Source organism: Epinephelus lanceolatus, chromosome 23 (assembly GCF_041903045.1).
Source record: "Epinephelus lanceolatus isolate andai-2023 chromosome 23, ASM4190304v1, whole genome shotgun sequence".
Classification (NCBI taxonomy): domain Eukaryota; kingdom Metazoa; phylum Chordata; class Actinopteri; order Perciformes; family Serranidae; genus Epinephelus; species Epinephelus lanceolatus.
Window position 1 is genome coordinate 690,095 of NC_135756.1, and position 22,756 is coordinate 712,850.

Consider the following 22,756-nt stretch of genomic DNA (forward strand, 5'->3'; position numbering starts at 1 on the left):
CCGACACACACACGTGGTTACGTTTAGCCAACACACACACATGTGGTTACGTTTAGCCAACACACACACATGTGGTTACGTTTAGCCGACACACACACACGTGGTTACGTTTAGCCGACACACACACGTGGTTACGTTTAGCCGACACACACACGTGGTTACGTTTAGCCAACACACACACACGTGGTTACGTTTAGCCAACACACACCCACGTGGTTACGTTTAGCCAACACACCCACGTGATTACGTTTAGCCGACACACCCACGTGGTTACGTTTAGCCGACACACACACGTGGTTACGTTTAGCCAACACACACACACACGTGGTTACGTTTAGCCGACACACACACACGTGGTTACGTTTAGCCGACACACACACGTGGTTACGTTTAGTCGACACACCCACGTGGTTACGTTTAGTCGACCCACCCACGTGGTTACGTTTAGCCGACACACACACGTGGTTACGTTTAGCCGACACACACACGTGGTTACGTTTAGCCAACACACACACACACGTGGTTACGTTTAGCTGACACACACACGTGGTTACGTTTAGCCGACACACAGGTGGTTACGTGTAGCCGACCCACCCACGTGGTTACGTTTAGCCAACACACACACATGGTTACGTTTAGCCGACACACCCACGTGATTACGTTTAGCCGACACACACCCACGTGGTTACGTTTAGCCGACACACCCACATGATTACGTTTAGCCGACACACCCACATGATTACGTTTAGCCGACACACCCACGTGGTTACGTTTAGCCGACACACACACGTGGTTACGTTTAGCCAACACACACACATGTGGTTACGTTTAGCCAACACACACACATGTGGTTACGTTTAGCCGACACACACACACGTGGTTACGTTTAGCCGACACACACACGTGGTTACGTTTAGCCGACACACACACGTGGTTACGTTTAGCCGACACACACACGTGGTTACGTTTAGCCAACACACACACACGTGGTTACGTTTAGCCAACACACACCCACGTGGTTACGTTTAGCCAACACACCCACGTGATTACGTTTAGCCGACACACCCACGTGGTTACGTTTAGCCGACACACACACGTGGTTACGTTTAGCCAACACACACACACACGTGGTTACGTTTAGCCGACACACACACACGTGGTTACGTTTAGCCGACACACACACGTGGTTACGTTTAGTCGACACACCCACGTGGTTACGTTTAGCCGACACACACACGTGGTTACGTTTAGCCGACACACACACATGTGGTTACGTTTAGCCGACACACACACACGTGGTTACGTTTAGCCAACACACACACGTGGTTACAGACACACACACAGACAGTGAGTCTAACAACTATCAGGTGGTGTGTGTGATGGCAGAATGTAAACGGGACAAAGACAACAGAACAAACATAATCTGTAAAGTGCACTACAAACACAGTCAGAACTTTGTCCCCTCTGTGTTTCCTGTCCAATAAACCACAGCGACCCTGAACACACCGTCTGCAGACTGAAGACATGTTTGTCTGATGAAACATTGATGAGACCAGCGGCTGAATCACAGACATCATGTTTACTTTCATCTGTTTCATGTTTTATTTCATATTTCAGAGTTCAGCTGCTGCTGCTTATATCTGCTTATATCTGCTCATATCTGCTCATATCTACAGTTTCCTCCAGTAATCTGCACCGCTCTGTCTCTTTACTCCATAAAGACAGTTTACAGAGGAAGTACTCTGATTACTTCAGTACAAATACCACAGTGTAGAAATACAAGTGAAATCTTACTGCAGTTAAAGTACAAAAGTGTCAAAATTACACAAATTCCTTTTAACACCACTGATATTTTTGCTGCACAATTAACGCATGTATGTCCTGTAATTATGACCCTCAACCCACCCCGTAGTTTGAGGAATCAGGAAGTGATGCAGCAGTAGAGTTGAATAAAGTCATCTTTTGAACAGCAAAACTTCAAAGCCCAGCCCGTGCTTCGCTCCACAAAACCAAAGGTATTTGCATTTACTGTGGATGTGAGTTGAGTTTCCACCGGAGTGTCAAACTCTACTTGCTGGCTGAGCACACAGCTGACGCAGAGAGCCTCCTCCTCCTCGCCAAAGGCAGACGAAGACACTTGGACAACACAACAACATACTTTGAACAGCGATGGCTAAATGTGTGGCTGCAGCTTGCAGGATGATGAACACTGTGGAGGACACTGGTCTGCTTGAAATAATTCACATCATATCCAATGATGTGTTAGTGTATCGTATTGGATTGTTTCAATCGTAATAAACACACATCTGCATAAAGTGAGCATCAGTCCCATTTAAGGTCCATTTACATCGGATAAAAAGTGTTTGATTAATCTGCCATTAATCGTGACTTAACTGTGGACGATCATGTGATTAATCACCATCACATATTTGAATCTATTGACAGCTCTAATAGTTATGTGTGTATGATATTATTGATGCAGTGATGTGTTGATGAGCCGGTAAAGGTGGAGCTCATTTTAGTGACTTTATTTCCTGCTGGGTAGATTCAGCTTTAATAACACATCATCATTTATTATTGATTATATTCTCTATCAATAATTGGATTCAGTAAACTGAACTGAAGCTGTCAGATAAATGTTGGGCAGCAAAACGTACCATAGTTCCCTCTGAGAGGAGAAAGAATCAGGAAATGGAAATACTGAATAATAAACTACCTGAAGTAGAGCTGAGTAAATGCACTCAGTTACACCTCTGACACACACATGAACCCTTGCTTTATCTGTGTGTGTGTGTGTGTGTGATAATAAATGTGTTCAGTGTAAATGAATCAGAGGTGAAAAACGACTCCTGTTTCAGGATAATGACGATAAGGAAGATGATGAAGATGATGAAGGAGCTTTGCTGCTGTAAATAAAAATAATATAATGATGATTTATAGCTCCAGCTGAAAGTGTCGGGAGGATTCACACTGAACACACACAACACTGTTCACACAGAAACTAAAGACAACTGTGTGACCCGGATGGATCCGTTCACACCTCCTCACTCTGTCAGCTCTCTGGGCTCATGTTGCTTCATGAACCAGAGCTGAAAGGGTCCTCTAGGCTGCACTGAGGAAGTAAAGATGGTCGGGACGTTTTTGGAGAACAATTACCTGTATAATTTTATCTTCTTCACAGCTTCCACGTCCTCATTCATCTGCAGGAGTTCATATATGATGTCACTTTGATCCTGAGGTTGTAATCATGGAGACAAAGTGAGGACAGCACTCTCCTGACGTGACAAACATCCAACACACGCACGTGCTCTTCTGTCCAGGTGAAACAGAGTCTTCACTTCCTGTCACGTCTTCTTGAAGCCTCAGTCTCCCATCATGCTCTGTGTGTCAGCCTGTGTCAACACGTGTTGCATTAAACATGTCTTGGCCTGCGACACTCAGGAATAATAAAAATAAAGCAGTCCATCAGCGTGGCTACCCCCCCCCCCCCCCCCCCCCGCCAATAACCAGGGGAACTGTGGGTAATTCAGCCGATTAGAGCAGCAGCTCTCAGAGAGGTGAGGTCTGCAGCAGGTAATTACCTCCTCAGGAATTTATTTCCCTGTGAGAGCCGCAGCCTGATGGCTCGGGACCAAAAAAAAAAACTTCCATTAAAAAGGAAACAAAACTGTTTTAATAGAAACTGGAAACGAGTCAGTTGCACAGAACAACTTGTTTAGTTCAGCAGCAAGACTTTCTCCAGCACACAGGACATCTGTTCTTCTTCTACTGATTCTTTAATGTATGCTGGACTGTAGTGCACGTCTTCAGGACATACTGCTTCGTCCCCGAGGCCATGACAGAACTAAACAAAACTCAAAAACAGCAGTGATGTGTAAATGTGTAAATGTGTCTGTGTTATACTGTATGTTATGTGTTGAGAATCCATGTGTGTGTGTGGCAAATGTATGTTGTATCTGTGGGGTATGTGTATATGTCGGGTTGGCCCTCAAGATGTGTGGAAGCATGAAGAAAATTCTCCTAATAGGACAAATAAACTAATCTAATCTACTGACTGTCAGAGACGAACCGGGTCAGCAGAATGACGTGTTCAAGGTAGAATCTGTCTGCAGGACTTTCCTCTGACTGTTACTCCGCCCCTCCTCCAGACACAACTGTGCCACTGTAAGACATTGTGTTTGTTGTAAAGGAGGAGCTGATACGTTAGCATGCTAACTACGCTAACCACCAACACCTCTGTGTCCCTCTTCATCTTTATCCAGATACAGCTCTGGGCCCCTGGGCACAGAGAAGCTAAAGGCCCCACCTGCGCTCCTACGTTAGAGCAAGGGCCAGACTGTAAGTACCCTGGAAATCCAGAGTTCTTGCGAGAGCACAATTTGAATTTGCTCAACGAGTCACTCTATCAATCAGTAGTGATGCTCATTACCCATGCCGTTGGAGCCGAGCTGCACCAATCACATCGGTGTATCTGATATAGGCGGGCCAGAGGCGAGCTAAACAGATGACGACAGCGCTGCGACGGAATCAGTCAGTAAACATTGCAAGATGGCTACAGATGAACACCAGTTGTTTGAAACGGCTTTGGCCGCTACAATGAACGAGTTAGACTTGGCTTTTTCTCTAAAAGAGGAACAGAAGACGGCGCTCAAGTCTTTCCTTTGCAAGAAGGACGTTTTTGCTGTTTTGCTGACAGGATACGACAAGAGTCTAATCTACCAGTTAGCTCCACTGGTAGCTCAGCTATTAGTATTGTTCTGATTGGTCGTAGTGTTATCCAATTACGTGCAGTGATATTTTCAAATGCATGCTTGGTGCCGCCCCTCGAGTTGGGCCATTTGCATTACTCATAGCCAGACCCTAAATCTGTCTAGATTTGGCTACACTGTAAGGGGCTTTGCCTCTTTTTGTTGTTTTTGTAGCCATTATGCATTTTTGTGCTTTTGTTCTCCGTCCTTGTGGTTGTTTTGCATCTTGTCATTCTCGCCTCCTGTTTCTTCAGTACCTTTTGTGGTTGTTTTGCGTTCCTTTGGGGTTCTTTTATGTCTCTTTGAGGTCATTTAGTGTCTTTTAGTGGACGTTTTGTGGTCACTTCATGCCTCTTTTAGATTATTTTCATCTCTTTCTGGTCACTTTGTCTCTCTGTGTGTGGTTGTGTTTTGCATCTGTTAGTGGTCGCGTCATGTATCAGAGGTTATTTAATGTCTTTTTGCAGTTTCTGTGCATCTGTCTGTGTGGTCAGTATGTGTTCATTTGAGAGACATTTTGCAGGTGAAGGCCCCTGACACTCTGGGCCCCTGGGCCTGTCTTCATCATTTTTGGAGCCAGAGGGGACCATATGTTGACGTCACAGGGCTAACCCTGATGCTAGCTGCTAGCTTGGTTTGCACGGTGCATTTACAGCTGTGGTTAACTGAGAACATGCTGATGCTTATTTTCTCTAGTGACTCCTTAGCGGGTGTTTGAGTTCAACCAAACACTGAACAAGAGTTTTGTAGGCAAATTTTATGTAGTCCTGCAGAGTCTCAGACCTGACGAGGGGTCCTGCAGAGTCTCAGACCTGTTGTGGGGTCCTGCAGAGTCTCAGACCTGTTGTGGGGTCCTGCAGTCTCTGAGGCTGAGATCATTCAGCATGTAGTATTCATGAGCATGTTGTTATCAGCACATATTGGTTTCAGCTCTGGGACCCTGTGGGAACATGGAGCTCAACACTGTGACAAATAAACACATTCTCATCTTATTAACTGGGCCCAGTTCCTCCTCTGTAATCTGCTCACGCTGCTGCTCTCACTGAACACACACACACACACACACACACACACACACACACTACTCTTCTTCTTCTTCTGTCGGCTGCAGGTAGAGACACACAAACACTTCCTGCTGTTTGTTTCAGATGAGACAGATTGTCCTCTGAGGATCAGCTGTGTGTCCACCAGAACAACAACAAGCGCAGAGGTCCAAAATTATGTTTGCTGCAGAAACATAACGAGACATCGTAAAATGTAACATGATGTCATATAAAGCACCATCAAACAAAACAAGGTGTAACTTATCGTGATGTGATGCTGCGTAACAACTAACCATCATCGTCTGAGGCTCAGACATGAACCCTAACCTGCAGTTCCTCCCATGACCACTAGAGGCTGGCTCCAGCAGTGAGTCAGTCCCCACAGAGCTACATGTTCACGTTCATGTTTACAGCCTGACGTGTAATGTACGTTCTAATGATGATCAGCAGCAGCCTCACACATGTGTTCATGCAGTGAGCTCCAGCAGAGACACTGTGCTGTATTCATTACTCTACAGAGCAAACATGGTGCTGCAGCCCAGAGGGACACGCTTTGTCTCCAGAGGACCAACTCTTCACATGTTGCTGAGACACCATCAGCTGTTTGTTCAGTCCAACATGTAAACAAACAGTAAACAGTGACGATGACCTCACAGCCCGCTGTATCCACGCGGCGCAGAGGAAGAAGTTCTGTCTGTGGATGTTTCACACGATGACAGTTTTGATGCAAACTCACCCTGCGCTCGCTGTGATTGGTCAGCTCTCTGTCAGCTCTCAGGCTCCAGGCTTCACGTCCCATCAGCCACTTGGTGCTTTTATCATCTGCCTAACTCTGGGCAAATAAAAGCTGGTTATGTGATAAAAATTTAAACACATTGGGTTCAGACACGCTCGCTCAGACTCGGCCTCCTCCCCCCCGAGGAAATCAAACTGGGATCATTTGTCAGCGCGGCTGCAGCTTATAGATTTCTGCTTATAACCCACAATAACTCACTTTCTGCTTGTGCTGCCTGCAGATCTGTGGGGGAAGAAGACGAAGAGCGAGAGGAAGAGGAAGAAGAGGGAGTGAAATACAATTCTTCTGCCTCAGCACGTCTGTCAGCCACAGGATGAAGACGTGCTTATTGTCAGCTTTTGTTCTTTTCAAGCAACAAACACACAAAGAGAAAATCAATACAGCTGCTGACCGCACAGCTGGAGCCCCCCCCCCCTCTGTTAATGAGGGGCACACATACATGGCCCAAAGTATGTGGACAGCAGTCTCACATGTCACTGTGGCACCAGAGGACTCGTCTCAGGCTCACAGCAGCCAATCGTACGTTTCTGCAAACCATGAATGTGTTACATTCGCACATCATCTCAGTGTTTCTGAAGTGACGGTGTCATCAGCAGGTGGAGGGGGTGTGACACCTCAGAGAGACACCTGCAGAGCTGCAGACACTGTTCAAAACTACACTGGTTGTTTTATACTCAGTCACTGCTGTGTTGCACCAAACAAGGGCATTTTTAGAAACCTGTCAGTGTTTTTCCAATTCAGGCACCAAACAAACATGTTTTAGTAACCCGTCACTGTTTTTCCAGCAGGTTCTTAAGCACCAAACTTGGGTGTTTTTTTAGTGACTTGTAGCTGTTTTTTGAGCAGGATTTTAGGCACCAGACGTGGGTGTTTTTAGCAACCCATCACTGCTTTTCCAGCAAATATTTAGGCACAAAACATGGGTATTGTTCAGCGACCTGGAGCTGTTTTGCCAGCAGATATGTAGGCAGCAAGTGTGCATGCTAATTGTACATTTCTGCAAACCATGAATGTGTTACATCCGTATGTTTCCTTTTATTTATTTATTTATTTTTTTAATTTAACCTTTATTTAACCAGGTTTGTCCCATTGAGATCAAAGATCTCGTTTACAATTGAGACCTGGCCAAGAATGGCAGCACATATAGTTTCAACACATTGTCACATTAAACATAAAAGATACAAATAACAAACAATTGAGTTTACACAATCAGGTCGAGCTCCAATAAAACATTCATACAGCCTGCATACATTGGGACTGAATTGAGCCCCGACTGCAAATTGTTCCATGAAGTTGGAGCAGAAAACCTTAAAGCCTTCTTCACCATTTCTGACCAAATGGAGTGTTTTTAGCAACCCAGAGCCATTTTTCCAGCCGGTATTTTAACACCAAATTTTAGTGACCTGTCACTGTTTTTCCAGCGGGTTTTTGGCACCAAATGTGTGTTTCTAGCGACCTGGAGCTATTTTTCCAGTGGGTATGAAGGCACCACGTGTGTGTTTTTAGTGGCGCATAACAGTTTTTCCAGCTGGTTCTTAAGCACCAAATGTCGGTGTTTTTTTCAGGGACCTGTAGCTGTTTTTCCAGTGGGTGTTTAGGCATCAAGTGTGCGTGTGTTTAGCGAACCGTAACTGTTTTTTCCAGCGGATTTTATGCACCAAATGGAGCGTTTTTTAGCAACCTGTAGCTGTTTTTTCAGCAGATATTTAGAAACTAAATGGAGGGGTTTTAAGTGACCTGTTAGTATTTCTCCAGCAGGTATTTAGGCATCAGACATGCCTGTATTCAGCAACCCGTCACTGTTTTTCTAGCGCTTGTTTAGGCACAAAAAATGAGTGTGTTTCAGCAACTCCGAGCTGGTTTTCCAGCACCAAATGTGGGTGTGTTTTTTTTAGTGACCTGTCACTGTTTTTCCCACAGGGTTTTAAGCACTAAGCGTGCATGCATTTAGCAACTCTTAACTGTTTTTCCAGCAGGTTTTAGGCAACAAATGTGGAGGACTTTAAGAACTAATCATGGTTTTTCAAACAGGTTTTTAGGCACCAAACAAGAGTGTGGTTTAGCGACCTGTAGCTGTTTTTGAAGCAGATATTTAGGCATTAAGCGTGCATGTTTTTTAGTGACCTGTTGCTGTTTTTTAGGTACCAAACATGAATGATTTTTAGTCACTGTGTTTCCAGCGGGACAAACAGAAACATAATACATGTTAGATGGACAGAGCACTGAGAGCCTAAAGTTTGTGGACACCTCTTCTGTCCACAAACTTTTGGCCATACAGTGCCCTTCGCTGTGTGAACAGACACCAACACAGCGAGGCGTCCTTCACGCTGGCTGATCATCACGTTATTGAACCGTAACAGGAAACAAAAGGAGCTCATCTGAATGCACAGAACACCGTGATGCTTTGTCTCCTCTCCGAAGGACTCGTCCTCAGAAGGAGAGTCGAACTGTCAGAGGACTGAAGGTTAATGATCTCAACATGCCCCCCCCCCCCCCCCCCCCCCCCCCACACACACACACACACACGCCCCCACAGGAGTCCGTCTGCAGAGGATTCACTGTTACATCACCTGCAATAAGACCTGAACTAATGATGCGTTCAGGTGCTTCGAGTCGTCCTGTCACAACCACTAATTAAGAGTCATTGACGACATGTTTAACATGTTCCTCTGACATGTGGTATGATTCATTTAACATGTGTGTTAGTAACATGTACACATAACATGTACAGGTTCATCATGTTGGAGCTTTATCTCTGAATAATCCTGGTTTAAAAAAAGAAGAAGAAGAAGAAGAAGAAGAGAGACGACATGAGAGTGAAATAATGAGTTCCTATTTTAGATCGCCAGCTGATGTTCAGGTCATGTGACGCGCGGTGAGAAAAGGTTGTTAGGAAGATGAGCAGGAGGACAAAGATAGGTCTGTCACATGGTGCACTACCTTTTTTTACCAACTTGTCGATTTATTATTTCATTGCTGATCTTTCTGTTTTCATGTCAACAGTTTTATATTTTATTACTTCTTTACTTTTGTTTGTTCAGCGCTGCTCTGATGCTTTATCTTGTTTCTACTGTCGTGTGGAGCTGTTTGAAAACATCTGTCATCAAAGGTGCTGCAAAATGTTTTCATCATGTTGTACGTGTTTCAGGTCACATGACTTGACTCGAGTCCAACTTTAGTCACAACCTTGAGGACTTGACACTTGCTTTGACTAACACTGATGAAAGACTCGACTTTTACTTGAGACTGATGACTTTAAAGGACTTTGATTTATTTTAAACATTTTTCCAGATATTACAGAGTTACATTTTCTTCTTCCAAACATGATGATGTGTACGTCATGTTTGTGCCCGCTCTGCTGCCCAGCTCTGGGATTATTCACATGACTGAGTTCTCTCTGTTCATTGTAGAGCACACCTCAGTGCGTCCTGTAACTTGCAAATAAACTGCATGTACTTTTTGATGGTAAAAAGATCTTGTTTTGTAATGAGGCACCAAACACAACTGGTGTTTAACAACCTGGAGCCATTTCTTCAGCAGGTTTTTAGGCACCAAACATGGCTGTGTTTTTAGCAGCCCAGAGCTGGTTTTCCAGCGAGTTTTGATGAACCAAATGAGGGCGTTTTTTGGCAACCTGTCCCTGTTTTTCCAGCTGCATTTCAGGAACATGTTTTGGCATGTTTTGAACAACCTGATTTCAACCTGTAATATGGCTGGTTAGCAACCTGGAGCTGTTTTTTCTAGCACGCTCTAAGGCACCAAATACGAGTGATTTTTAGCGACATGCTGCTGTGGGTTTTGTTTATTTTAGTGACCTGTATTGTTTTTTCAGCAGGTTTTTGGGGTGTTTTTAACGAAAGATATTAGATATTAATAAGTTAGATTTTCCTCTTGAAACATGCTGATGTGTGTGATGTGGCTTAGAGGACCTAAATACTTCAGACCAACAGTTCTTTGTTCTCATGGTCATTAAAGGTAAATCGTTTTTTATCAACAGTTTTGATCGATCAGATTAAAAGTCTGAGTCATTGCTGCTGCAGTTATTTAATCAACTAATAGAAGAGGAGCCTGAATAAAACATGAGTGTGAGATTTCTGAGCTCAGGTCATGGAAAATGCTGCCTTTGTGATTTGAGGGTTTTTGAGCAGCTGCAAAAAAGATGTGAAATTTCATTTCATCAAAACCTGAAACACCTGAAACTGCAGAGAGAAAATGTTTTGGCCTCACAACATGGATCTGATTCACACATGAGATGAAACCAGATATTATCAGGTAGGAAACATTTACACCACGTGAAGGCATCAGTTTATTGATTTGTTCTCTGCGTTAGCTCCTCACACAGGTAGCTTTATATTTCTCCTGTCTTCAGCCAGTCAGGGAGACATGTTTAATGCATGACTTTGGTTTCTGAGCAGCTCCGTTAGTTTCTGGTTTTATTTTCTATCACAGGGTCGTTTGGTTTGTTAGCGCTGTCTTTGTTTCTCCAGTTCGTCAATAAATGATTCAGTGAACAAACCAATGTTTCTGTTCCTCCCCTGAACAAACTAAATGAGCAACAACGAGACAGAAAACAAACCAGAGGAGCTTCAGCTCACCCTCATCAGCTCAGGTGAGTCAGCTGGGTAAAGCCCCGCCCACTTCCTGCAGCACACACAGCGTGGCGCTCCAAACAGGCCGTGAGACATAACGTCTGTGTGTTCTCTGGTGAATAAACCTGTATCACCGTGAATGATCCGCTCTGCTGGGTTTGTAAATGCTGACAGGAAGTAGACAGGCTGTTTCCATAGCAACAGAACGAAAAGGTCAATACTCCAGATGTTGTTGATTTCTCATAGTTTCTGATCATCTGGAGATCTGAAGCAGATTAATATGAATATGATGATGAGTCATGTTTCTGTTCAGCTGGACTCCAAACAGGAGCTTTAGGTTTTTAATTTGCTGCTGTGTTACATTTCTTTACATTTCTTTACAATGAGTCACATTTTCTGTGAGTTTACGATGTTATTTTTAGGTGACATTACTTCATGCCTTTGGTTGTAGCATTGTAAGTTGCATTGCTGAATACTTCACATTATTGTTGAGGCGTAACCTCACATCCTGTTACCGCACACTGCACTACCTAATGTTACATTACTTTACGTCCCGCTACTTTACAGCGCGATATTTCACATAGCTCTACTTTACGTTGCGTTACTTTACCTCATGCTACTTTAACTCACAACACTTTACATCGTGATACTTTTCGTCTCGCTACTTTATGTCACACTACTTTAATCTTGTTACTTTACATCACAGTTATGGCACACCACTTTACGTCACATTTCTTACATTACTTTACATCGTGTTATTTTACGTCATGTTACTTTAAGTCGTGTTACTTTAAGTCGTGTAACTTTACGTCACATTTCTTTACTGTGCACTACGTGTCACGTTACTTTGATGGTTGATGAGTTGATGTGTTGAAATGAAGTTTGTTTCCTCGTGTTCACCGCAGGTTGTTTCACATGTGACTTACAGGAATAATTCATCCTGTTTGTTTGTTTGTTTGTTTGTAGAAGTCTTGATGAGCAGAAGAAAACTGCAGTTTTGATTATGACCGTTATTAATTAATGTTGAGGCGGTGAACGGAGAGCGAAGCCTCAGCAGCTCCATGAACGCTCCGTGCGCTGCTGAATAAATTAACATCCTCATTGTTGTGAGTTAGAGCTTTAATTTTCAGAGGTAGGAACTTATTAATACTCAGTCCCAGCGATGCTTTAAATGAGAGAGGAATATTCAGAGAAGCATCCATCAGATCCGCTCAGGAGCTTTTCATCATTCAGCTCAGATACAAACACACACACATCAGATCACCTTCAGTCCTCCGCTGACATTACAACCATATTACAGCCTCACTCACAAGGTCTTTTATGTTTCTTTGAGCTCATTCAATATTTAAACACACTGCCCTCCATTTTGTTTCATGACCCCACAGCTCTGACAAATCCCAAAACTTCCTCCCGGCTCAGGCTGTAAAACTCAAACAAGAAGAAGAAGTCAAAGAAAAAGAAAATGTTGACTTTAGACATTTCTGCAAAGCACCAATACTTTACATCTGTAGCCAACATTTATTCTGACGCCTGGAAGGTAAGTATTTAAGGACAAACCTGCAGCCATGTCAGAACGCCTCCTGACGATGTGACGCTTTACACACCGAGAGCAGGTCGCGCTCTTTACTCCTGCAGCCTCGCTAATGTGTCGCTAATCATCTATCATTTGATATCATGGAGGATCAGAGGAAAAGAAAAAGAAATTTACAAAACACAATAGTTAACAGAGCCATAGGAAAGACGCATGTCTGGTAGGTGGAGCTCCACAGGTCACATGACAAACATGTCGTAGCTTACAGCTCGTAGACGGACAATGTTAATGGTGGTTTTAAACAATGAGGAACTCTCCAGAGTTTGAACGGACCAAAGCAGGTATCTGCTGCTGCTAACCAGCTAATAAGCTAACGATCTGTTGTGATGACGGAGAGAAGCGACGTATTTTTCACTAGAGAACATTTGGCCGCTTGTTCAACAGGCCGAGGTGAAGGACAGGACGTGTTCGTAAGTTATCAAGATAAAAAGGAGACGTTAGCAGGAAAGCTAATGTTGGTTGTTGATCAGAGTTTGTGTCCCTTACGTGTCTTTGGCTTCAGCCTGCTTCTGACGGGGTGGAAGATTCACGGCCAGCCACAGTGTGAAGAAGGCTTCAGCTGAGATGATGCAACCGGTATTAATATCGGGTCGGACTTACAACGCCAAGTTATGGCCCACTTATCCAACACATCCTCACTGCGATGAGCATGACTTTCCACGTCCACATATGACGTCCAAGGTACCCTGGGTAGAGGGTATTTGTAAGAGTTGAAAAATCTGAGCTTCAGTGACCAATCCACGCCACGATATCCAATCAGCATTGAGATCCTGTGGGGACACACAACACCAACGACGTACCGACAGTAGTTCATTCATTGACTGAGCGATTTAGTCGTGCGTATGATACGAGTCAACACAAATTATTCTCGTGCTCAAACTCGTGTGAGTTGCACTTGGTGTGAACACAACAAAAAGGTTATATAGCCTTTGTTGCCATGGTTACAATAACAATGTGGTTACATTTAGTGTATGATGGTGGTTAAAAATAAAAAGTACTGCAACTCAACAAATGTCCTGCAGCCCAAATATCTGTTTCTTTATAGACCAAACAAGCAACAAGCTCAGGTTCTGTTCCTGTTTGAATTTTTAATCTATCAAAATTCAGTAGTTCTTCCCAGACTCTGAAAAAAGTGGTTGTTATGTTCGGATGAAGCCAGTTAAAGACGACTTGACTCAGTTTTGATGTTTGAGATGTAAAAAGGTCTCTGAGCCTCTCAGGTCGCTGAGAGAAGCCAATCATTTAAAGGTCAACATCATGCTCACCTTCATTTTGCTAACGTCCAAACCAAATGAGAAAAACCTCGGTGGGGAGAAATATTTGTATCGTCCGTAACCTCCTGAGACCACGGAGACGTTCAGAGTCAGACGACTGCAGAGTCATCAGAGGAGCGCCGGTGTCACAGGTGATGTCCAACATGATTTCATGAATTCATAACGAGGTGCAGATTGATCCCAAATTGTTCAGTTAATGGGAGTCAGAGTGTGAGGTCACAAACGACATGTGACTGAACTCACAAACAGGATCCTCAACTCTGGATCCACATCAGTGCTGTTTCATCCCCCCCCCCCCATAATTAATCAGAGATCATTAATATCTCTCCCGTGACGGCGGCTGGAAATCCTGTTACAGCAGAGCAGGAAGTGGAACCTGCAGAGACTCAACATGATTAAACCGGCGAGACAGAAACAGGTTTACATGAGCGTGACGCTGCTCTATATTCATTAAACACCTGCAAAAATATTCATTCAATATCAACTGAACCATTCATCAGATATCTGCAGAAATATTCATTAAACAGCAGAAATATTCACTCAATATGAACACAAGTTTAAATCAATATTTGCAGGAATATTCATTTGATATCAAGAGAACTGTTCATTAAATACCAGCAGACATTTTCATGAAACAGCAGAAATATTCTGTGAATATCTGCAAAAAAATTCATTCAATATGAGCAGAAATTGTCATTAAATATTAGGGGAAATATTAATTTAATATCAAGAGAACTATTCATCAGATACCAGCATGTCATATTCATGAAACAGCAGAAATGTTCCATATCCATATCATCTGAAATGTTCATCAAATTTGTGCAGAAATTGTCATTAAATGTCAGCAGTAATATTCACTCAATATCAACTAAAATATACATCATATATCTGCACACATACTCATCCAACATATATGCATAAATTAGCATTAAAAATTAGGAGACATATTAATTAAACACCAGAAAAATTCAATAAATATCAACTGAAATATTAATTAAATATTTGCAGAAATATTAAATGAAAATCAACATAATTATTCGATTAAATATGAGCAGAAGTATTCAGTAATTAGTAGAAATATTCATTAAATATCACAAAAATATTCAATAAAAATCATCAAAAATATTCAATTAAATATTTGCAGAAATATTCAATGAAAATCAACATAAACATTAATTAATTATCAGCATAAACATTCCTTAATATCAGCACCATATGTTCAGTCTAAATAGCTCATTTGTAATTCTGTCACATTCTCCTCAGAACAAACACTGATGAACGTCGGAGAACGTTCCTGTGGTGAACACTCCATGATCAACAACAAAAGACTGGTTCAATGTTGTGAGCAGAACCTGACTGAGCTGCAGAGAACCTGAATGTTCTTCAGGAGGAGTTCATGTTCTAACGGAGAACTTTAACATTCTGTTGGAGCAGTGTGGCGTTCCTGTTGGTCCACAGGACGCAGCCGAGGAGATAAGCAGCAGCAAAGCGACACGCTGAGCGACTCTGTGACAGAATCTGATGAAACATCATAAAAGCGTTGCTGCTTCAGAAGTTGTGCTGAGACTCAGATTGTTCTGTCTGCACATGATCGATGACGGAGGCTTTAGAGCCGAGGGCGGCGAGGAGAGGTCGATGTCACATGACGCCACAGACAGACAAAAGAAGAGGAACTGAAGGCGAGCAGAGAAGCGCCGTGATAACATGAGCCGGATCATATCTCAGTGTCTCAGGAACACAATCTCATTTTTCTCTCTGATGGCTTTTATTCAAATGATCCAAACACTTCCTGCTTTAATCTTCCCTCTTTCTTTAAATCAAACGTCTCCGCAGGCTGTTATCAGCGGGGACAGTCTGGAGACGGACTGATAGTCAAAGAGCTCCACGGGACACAAAGACCATGAAATTTAAAAACCAGGGAGCAGCTGACCTGCAGACGTGACTCAGCATGTTCACGATTTACTCAAGAAAATCTGCGGCTGGTTTATTCAAACTTTTATTGTTCAGTTTGTCTGGTGACTCGTCTCTGGATCTGTTACTGAGATTTATCTAATAACACAGATTTAATGAAGTGGAGCTCTGCCACACACACACACACACACACACACACACACACACACACACACACACACACACACAGAACAAACATACAGATGTCCTCATATCTTTATAGTGTACATAGAGACACTTTGGTTCAGTGGTAATGAGGCAGTGTAAAAGGTAAAGTGCAAATGAACAGACTAATGACTTTATAGGAACTTTGTTCTCTAAATGTTTCCTGCAGCAGTTTCTCTAAAGCTTTAATCTGCAGACTGAGTGTTGGCGTCGTACATTTCTGCAGACCACAGTTATATTTGTGTTTTATTATGCAGCAGAGACCTGACGTTTCAAGAAGGCTGTGGAGAACGTGTGGTTTTGTTTAGGCACAAAAAACTACTTGATAATGGTTTGGAAAAATGCAGCAATGTCTTGGTAAAAAGACAGTGCCTTTTGTTGTACCATCCTGGCAGCAAACACAGCAATGTTTCCGTGAAACCCAACAGCTTCTCAGGGCACAGTCCCAGCTGGAAAAGCTGTGATATACGGGTATGATACAATCACTGTTTGTGGCACTATCACGAGAAGAAACACTGCGAAGACTCACAAAAATCACAACCAGGTTGTTGTTTGTACCTGCCAGAAAAAAAGTGAAGGATCACTAAAAACACACTTGGTGCCTAAATACCTGCTGGAAAAACAGCAACAGGTTGCTAAATCCATGCATGCTGAAAACAAGCACACATAATGCCTAAAAACTGGTGAAAAAAGAGGAATGGGTTGCTAAAAAACAATAATAATACTACTAATAAATTTAATTTATAAAGCACTTTTCATTTATAAAAAAATCTCAAAGTGCTTCAGCACAAAAGCTTCTTTACAAAGGAGTCTTTAAGCCTCCCTTAAAGGGATCCACTGTCTGTGGGGCTCTGAGGTGGCCGGGTAGAGAGCTCCAGAGACGAGGGGCAGCAGAACAAAAGGCACGGTCTCCCATAGTGCAGAGCTTGGTTCTGGGGAGGTGGAGAAGGTATTGGTTTTGGGAGTGTAGATTACAGGTTGAAGCTTGCTGGGTGCGTAATTCATAGAGATAATCCGGGGCATTTCAATGGATACATTGATGGGTGATGAGAGCAAGTTTGTACAGTACTTGATTCTGGCGGAGATGGGGAGCCAGTGAAGGTGCGGAGTACGGGTGTGATGTGTTTGTGTTTTCTGACTTTCAGGAGGATCCTAGCAGCGCTGTTCTGGATAAGTTGTAATTATTGCAGACTTTTGCCAGGAATTCCCATTAGAGGGGCGTTGCAATGATCGAGCCTGGAGGAGACAAAGGTATGGACTAGTTTCTCTGCATCAGAGAGGCTGAGAGAGGGACGGAGTTTAGCGATGTTCTTAAGGTGAAAAAAGCAGGATTTACACAGATGTTTAATGTGATTCTCAAATGATAGGTGAGGGTCCAGTCTCACGCCAAGGTCAGTAACTGTAGATGAAAGGGGGATGTCCTGACCAGAGAAGGTGATGGTGGTTAGAGAAGATGACTGGACCTGATGAGGGGTGCCAATAAGTGTGGCTTCGGATTTGGAACAGTTGAGTTGGAGGAAGTTCAGACTCATCCGTGGCTTTATTTCCTCCAGGCAGTTGGTGTGTGTGGACAGAGGTGAAGATGAAGATGGTAGAGCAGTTGAAGTGGATGGGTCAGTCCTGAGATACAGCTGAGTGTCATCGGTGTAGGAGTGGACAGAAATCCCACACTGTCTGATGACACGGCCAAGGGCGGGCATGTATATAATGAATAGAAGTGGGCCAAGGACAGATCCTTGAGGGACACCACACGTAACGGGGAGGGTTTGGGACCTTGCAGCTCCCAAGCTGAAGAACTGTGTCCTCCCAGAGAGGTAAGAAGTGAACCAGTCCAAGGCGGAGTTTGAGAGTCCAATATCATCACGGAGGATGAGGTGATCAACAGTGTCGAAAGCTGCTGTCAGGTCGAGAAGGATAAGGAGGGATGGAGAGCCAGCATCAGCAGTCATCCGGAGGTCATTCGTGACGCGGACCAGAGCTGTTTCTGTGCTGTGAGCCGGACGAAAACCTGACTGGAATGTTTCGTACAGGCCGTGTAATCACAGATGGTCCTGAAGCTGAGCTGCAACAATCTTTTCCAGCTCTTTCAAAATAAAACGGAGGTTAGAGATGAGCCTATAGTGAAACACTCATTATTGGCGCCTAAACACCCACTGGAAAAACAGCTACAAGTTGCTAAGAACATCTACATTTTGGTGCCAAAAACATGCTGGAAAAACACTGATAGTTTGATAAAAACAGGCACACTTAGTGCCTAAAAACCTGCTGGAAAAACAGCTACAGGTTGCTAAGAATACACTTGGTGCCTAAATGTTTGCAGGAAAACCAGGGACAGGTTGCTGAAAACAGGCACACACACTTGGTGCCTAAATACAGAGTGTAAACCAGTGAGTCAGCTCAGACACGTCACTCTAGAAATGGTGATTTGACACGTAGAAAATTAACAAATGTAACGTATGTGTGATTTAACATTTCTGAACTGTTCTTTAAACACAGCTCATCACTGACTGGTCCTTTCATGAGCAGAAAAGATGGCCGCTGTGCTGTTTCTGACAGATTTAGTTTCTTCTGTTTTTTAATATAAACATTATCTTCTTCAGTTTTCTTCACGCTTGCTTTGAAATTACTTGTGAAGCTCCCCAAAGCTCAAACAGTGACCTGACTCATAGATCAGAGTTTACTGTGAGTCATCCTGCTGACACAGATCCACCTGCTGCTGCTGAGGATGATGGGTCACACCCTGGCGGAGGACACGGCGTGGCGGACCCCGCCAGTTTACCTGAAGGCTCAATCAGCAGCAAGCTCCAGGAGTCTACAGGAAGCCAAACACACTGCGGCAGACGTGAGGGAAAAAGGGACGAACGTGGAAGTAATGAAATGAGAGGATCACGTAGAGATATTTTCTCCTGCAGCAGATTCAGACTGGAGTTATTTCACAGATACATCTATTTAATATTTCAGCTGGATGAAGTGCAGAGCGAGCCGATAATCAGCTGCGAGGATCTGTGTGATCACTTGACTGCAGTCGCAGGATCAGCTGATAAGGAGGCAGAGGAAATGAAGTGCAGCGCTCGGACATGTTTCACAGCTGATGGTATCTCAGTCAGCTGCTCTCACATCAGCAGCGTTCAAACAGGTCGACACGTTGTGGAGCAGGAGGAGACTGATGGAGACGTCAGGCTCAGCTTATATGAACTCTACATCAGACCATCACAGAGCTTTAATGTGACGACCGTCACAACTCTGTCTGATCGCTGTGGTGCTTCTTCTTCTTCTTCTTCTTCTACTGTGGACACATGTTCCTGTCAGTCCTCCACTGACAGGGAGACAGACGAACCACAGGACACATATTGATTCCATTGTATGTTGTCTCGTCCACCGACATCATCACTGCATAGGCTGACTTAGGCCTAGTCTGCCGGAGGACCCCCTATAATACACCGGGCTCCCTCTCTCTCTCTCTCTCTCTCTCTCTCTCTCTCTCTCTCTCTCTCTCTCGTATTCTATTACTGCATCTTGCTAACTCGGCCATTCTGGATGTCACTAACTCGGCTTCTTCTCCGGAGCCTTTGTGCTCCACTGTCTCTCAGATTAACTCATATCACAGCGGTGCCTGGACAGCGTGACGTGTGTGGTTGTGCTGCTGCCGTGGTCCTGCCAGATGCCTCCTGCTGCTGCTGCCATCATTAGTCATTAGTCATACTTCTACTGTTATTATACACATATGACTATTGTCACACATGTATACTGCCAGATATTAATACATACTTTCAACATATTGTACCACAGTAGCCAGAACTATAACTATAATATTATTACTTTCATTAATGTTGTTGTAAGCTACTGTCATTACCTGCATCTCTCTCTCTCTCTCTCTCTGTCTCATTGTGTCATGTGGATTACTGTTAATTTATTATGCTGATCTGTTCTGTACGACATCTATTGCACGTCTGTCCGTCCTGGAAGAGGGATCCCTCCTCAGTTGCTCTTCCTGAGGTTTCTACCGTTTTTTTTCCCCGTTAAAGGGTTTTTTTTGGGGAGTTTTTCCTGATCAGCTGTGAGGGTCATAAGGACAGAGGGATGTCGTATGCTGTAAAGCCCTGTGAGGCAAATTGTGATTTGTGATATTGGGCTTTATAAATAAAATTGAATTGAATTGAATTGAATTGCATTTCCAGCAGCTTTGTAGAAACCACACAGGAGTGTTTTCTAGCAACCTATTGGTGTTTCTCTAGCACACAAAGTGCAGCAGACGTCACCACGTTTCCAAAAAGGTACAGAGACGTGAAAAATGGTTGTTTTTCCAGCAGCGTTTTAGCCTCCACACACAAGTGTTTTTCACCAACCCATAGGTGATTTTCCGGCAGGTCATGTAGTGCTTATTCTTTACAGAGACATTACTGCATTTCCAGTGGATTTTTAGCCACTCAGCGTCAGTGTTTTTTAGCAACCTATCATGTTTTTCTAGAAGGTAAAGTGCCACAAAGAGTGAGCTGTATTTCCAGCAGCTTTTAGCTACTATGCATGAGTGTTTTTTAACCAACCTGTAGGTTTCTGTCCAGCAGGTATAGAGCCACAAGGTACGTTGGTGCATGTGCATGTGCAGCTTGGAGGTTTTGTAGTGGCCCATCTTTGTTTCTCCAGCAGGAGAAGGAAAAAAATTCTTGTTAAATTCTTGGCTTTTTGGCCACCAACTGTTCTTTAGTGATCTGTTGCTGTTTTTCAGCCGGGTGAAGTGCCACAAAAAGCAGCTGTTGTTTCTTTGTTTTACCACAATAGCGCCAGAGGATTTTTAGCCTCTAAACTTGGTGTTTTTTAGCACTACATCAATGTCTTTCCAGCGGGAAAACTGCCATTAAAGCAGTTGGTTTTTTTACCGAGACATCACTGTGTTTCCAGCAGCTTATTAGCCACTAAACATGGATGTGTTTTGGTGACCTCTCAGTGTTTTTCAGCAGCTTTTTTGGCCATTAAATGTGAGTGGTTTTTAGTGACCCATTAATATTTTTCCAGCAGAGAAAGCGCCATGAAAAGCAGCTGTTATTTTACAGAAACATTATCATGTTTTCAAATGCTATAGAGCCATAAAAAGCAGTTTTTGTTTTTGTACAGAGACACTGCTGAATTTGCAGTTGATTTTAAGCTATCAAACGTGAGTCTTTTAAGCAACCCAAAGATGATTTTATCCAGCAGGTGAAGTGCCGTGTAGCGGTGGGTTTTAAAGAGACATTACTGCAAAATGTGTAGGCTTGATGCCTAAATATCTGCTGGAAAAACAGCAACAGGTCACTAAATCCATGCACGCTTGGTGCTTAAATACCCGCTGGAGAAACAGTGACAGGTCTCTGAAGACATGCACACGCAGTGCCTAAAAACCTGCCGGAAAAAGAGAAATGGGGTCCCAAATAACAGCCATTATTGGTGCCTAAACACCCACTGGAAAAACAGCTACAGGTCACTAAGAACACATACACTTGGTGCATTTTGCTGGTATGAAGCCATGAAAGGTCTTTGTTACTGACACATCAGTACATTTGCAGCAGATTCACCCATCAGTGTTTTTCCAGCAGAGTTAGTGGCACACAAAGCATTTGTTCTGTCATCAAGACATCTCTTCCTGTCCTGTCGTGATAGAGCCATGAAAAATGGTTGTTTTTGACTGAGACATTGCTGCATTTCCAGCAGCTTTATAGCCACCAACTGTGGATGTTTTTCCTGCCGGGATGGTGCCATGAAAGAGCAGCTGTTTTCAGTGAAACATCACTGCGTTTTCAGCAGCTTTTTTTAGCCACTAAATGAGAGTGTTTTTTAACAGCCCATCAATATTTTTCCAGCAGGAAAAGAGCCACGAAAGTGTTTTTCTCTCGACGTCACTGCATTTCCAGCAGAGTTAGTGGAGCAAGAACTGTTGTTTTTGACTGAGACATTGCTGCATTTCCAGCAGCTTTATAGCCACTAAACGTGGGTGATTTTCAGTGACCTGTCGCTGTGCTTGTAGCGAGGACGATGCCATGAAAAGTGGTCATTCTTTACAAAGACACCGACGGCTTGTCCAGCTGTGATTGTGTCACCACACCTGGGTACTATCAGCTGAACTTTCCCTGACCTGATGTGACCTGATGTGACCTGATGTGACCTGATGTGACCTGATGGCGTCCTCGTTAACACATTCACATTAATGTCGACGAATCAAACGAGCTGTGACTCAGATTTTATTTCACTTCCTGTCTGAAACACTGAAAACTGACTGAAGATCACACAACTGTCAAACTGTGTGTGTGTGTTTCTGCAGAAAGTGTGTGTGTGCTGCGTAGGCCTGTTTGAGTGCACTGTTGTGTGTGTTTATGGTTGACGTGTGTGTGTGCGTCATTGTGTGTTTTTCTGTTTTTTTGCTGTGTGTATCTTGCGTTGGCCCATCTGAGTGTGTGTTGATGTGTTTTGTGCATTTGTGTGTATTTGCGTGTGTGTGCGTTGTTCGATAATAAACGGGACGTCCTCACGTCTCTTGGGGACAATACTCATTATCACCATCTGTCAGCTACAACAAAGGATTGTGGGAACACAGGAGGAGACGTGGGACGAGGAAACACTCACACACAC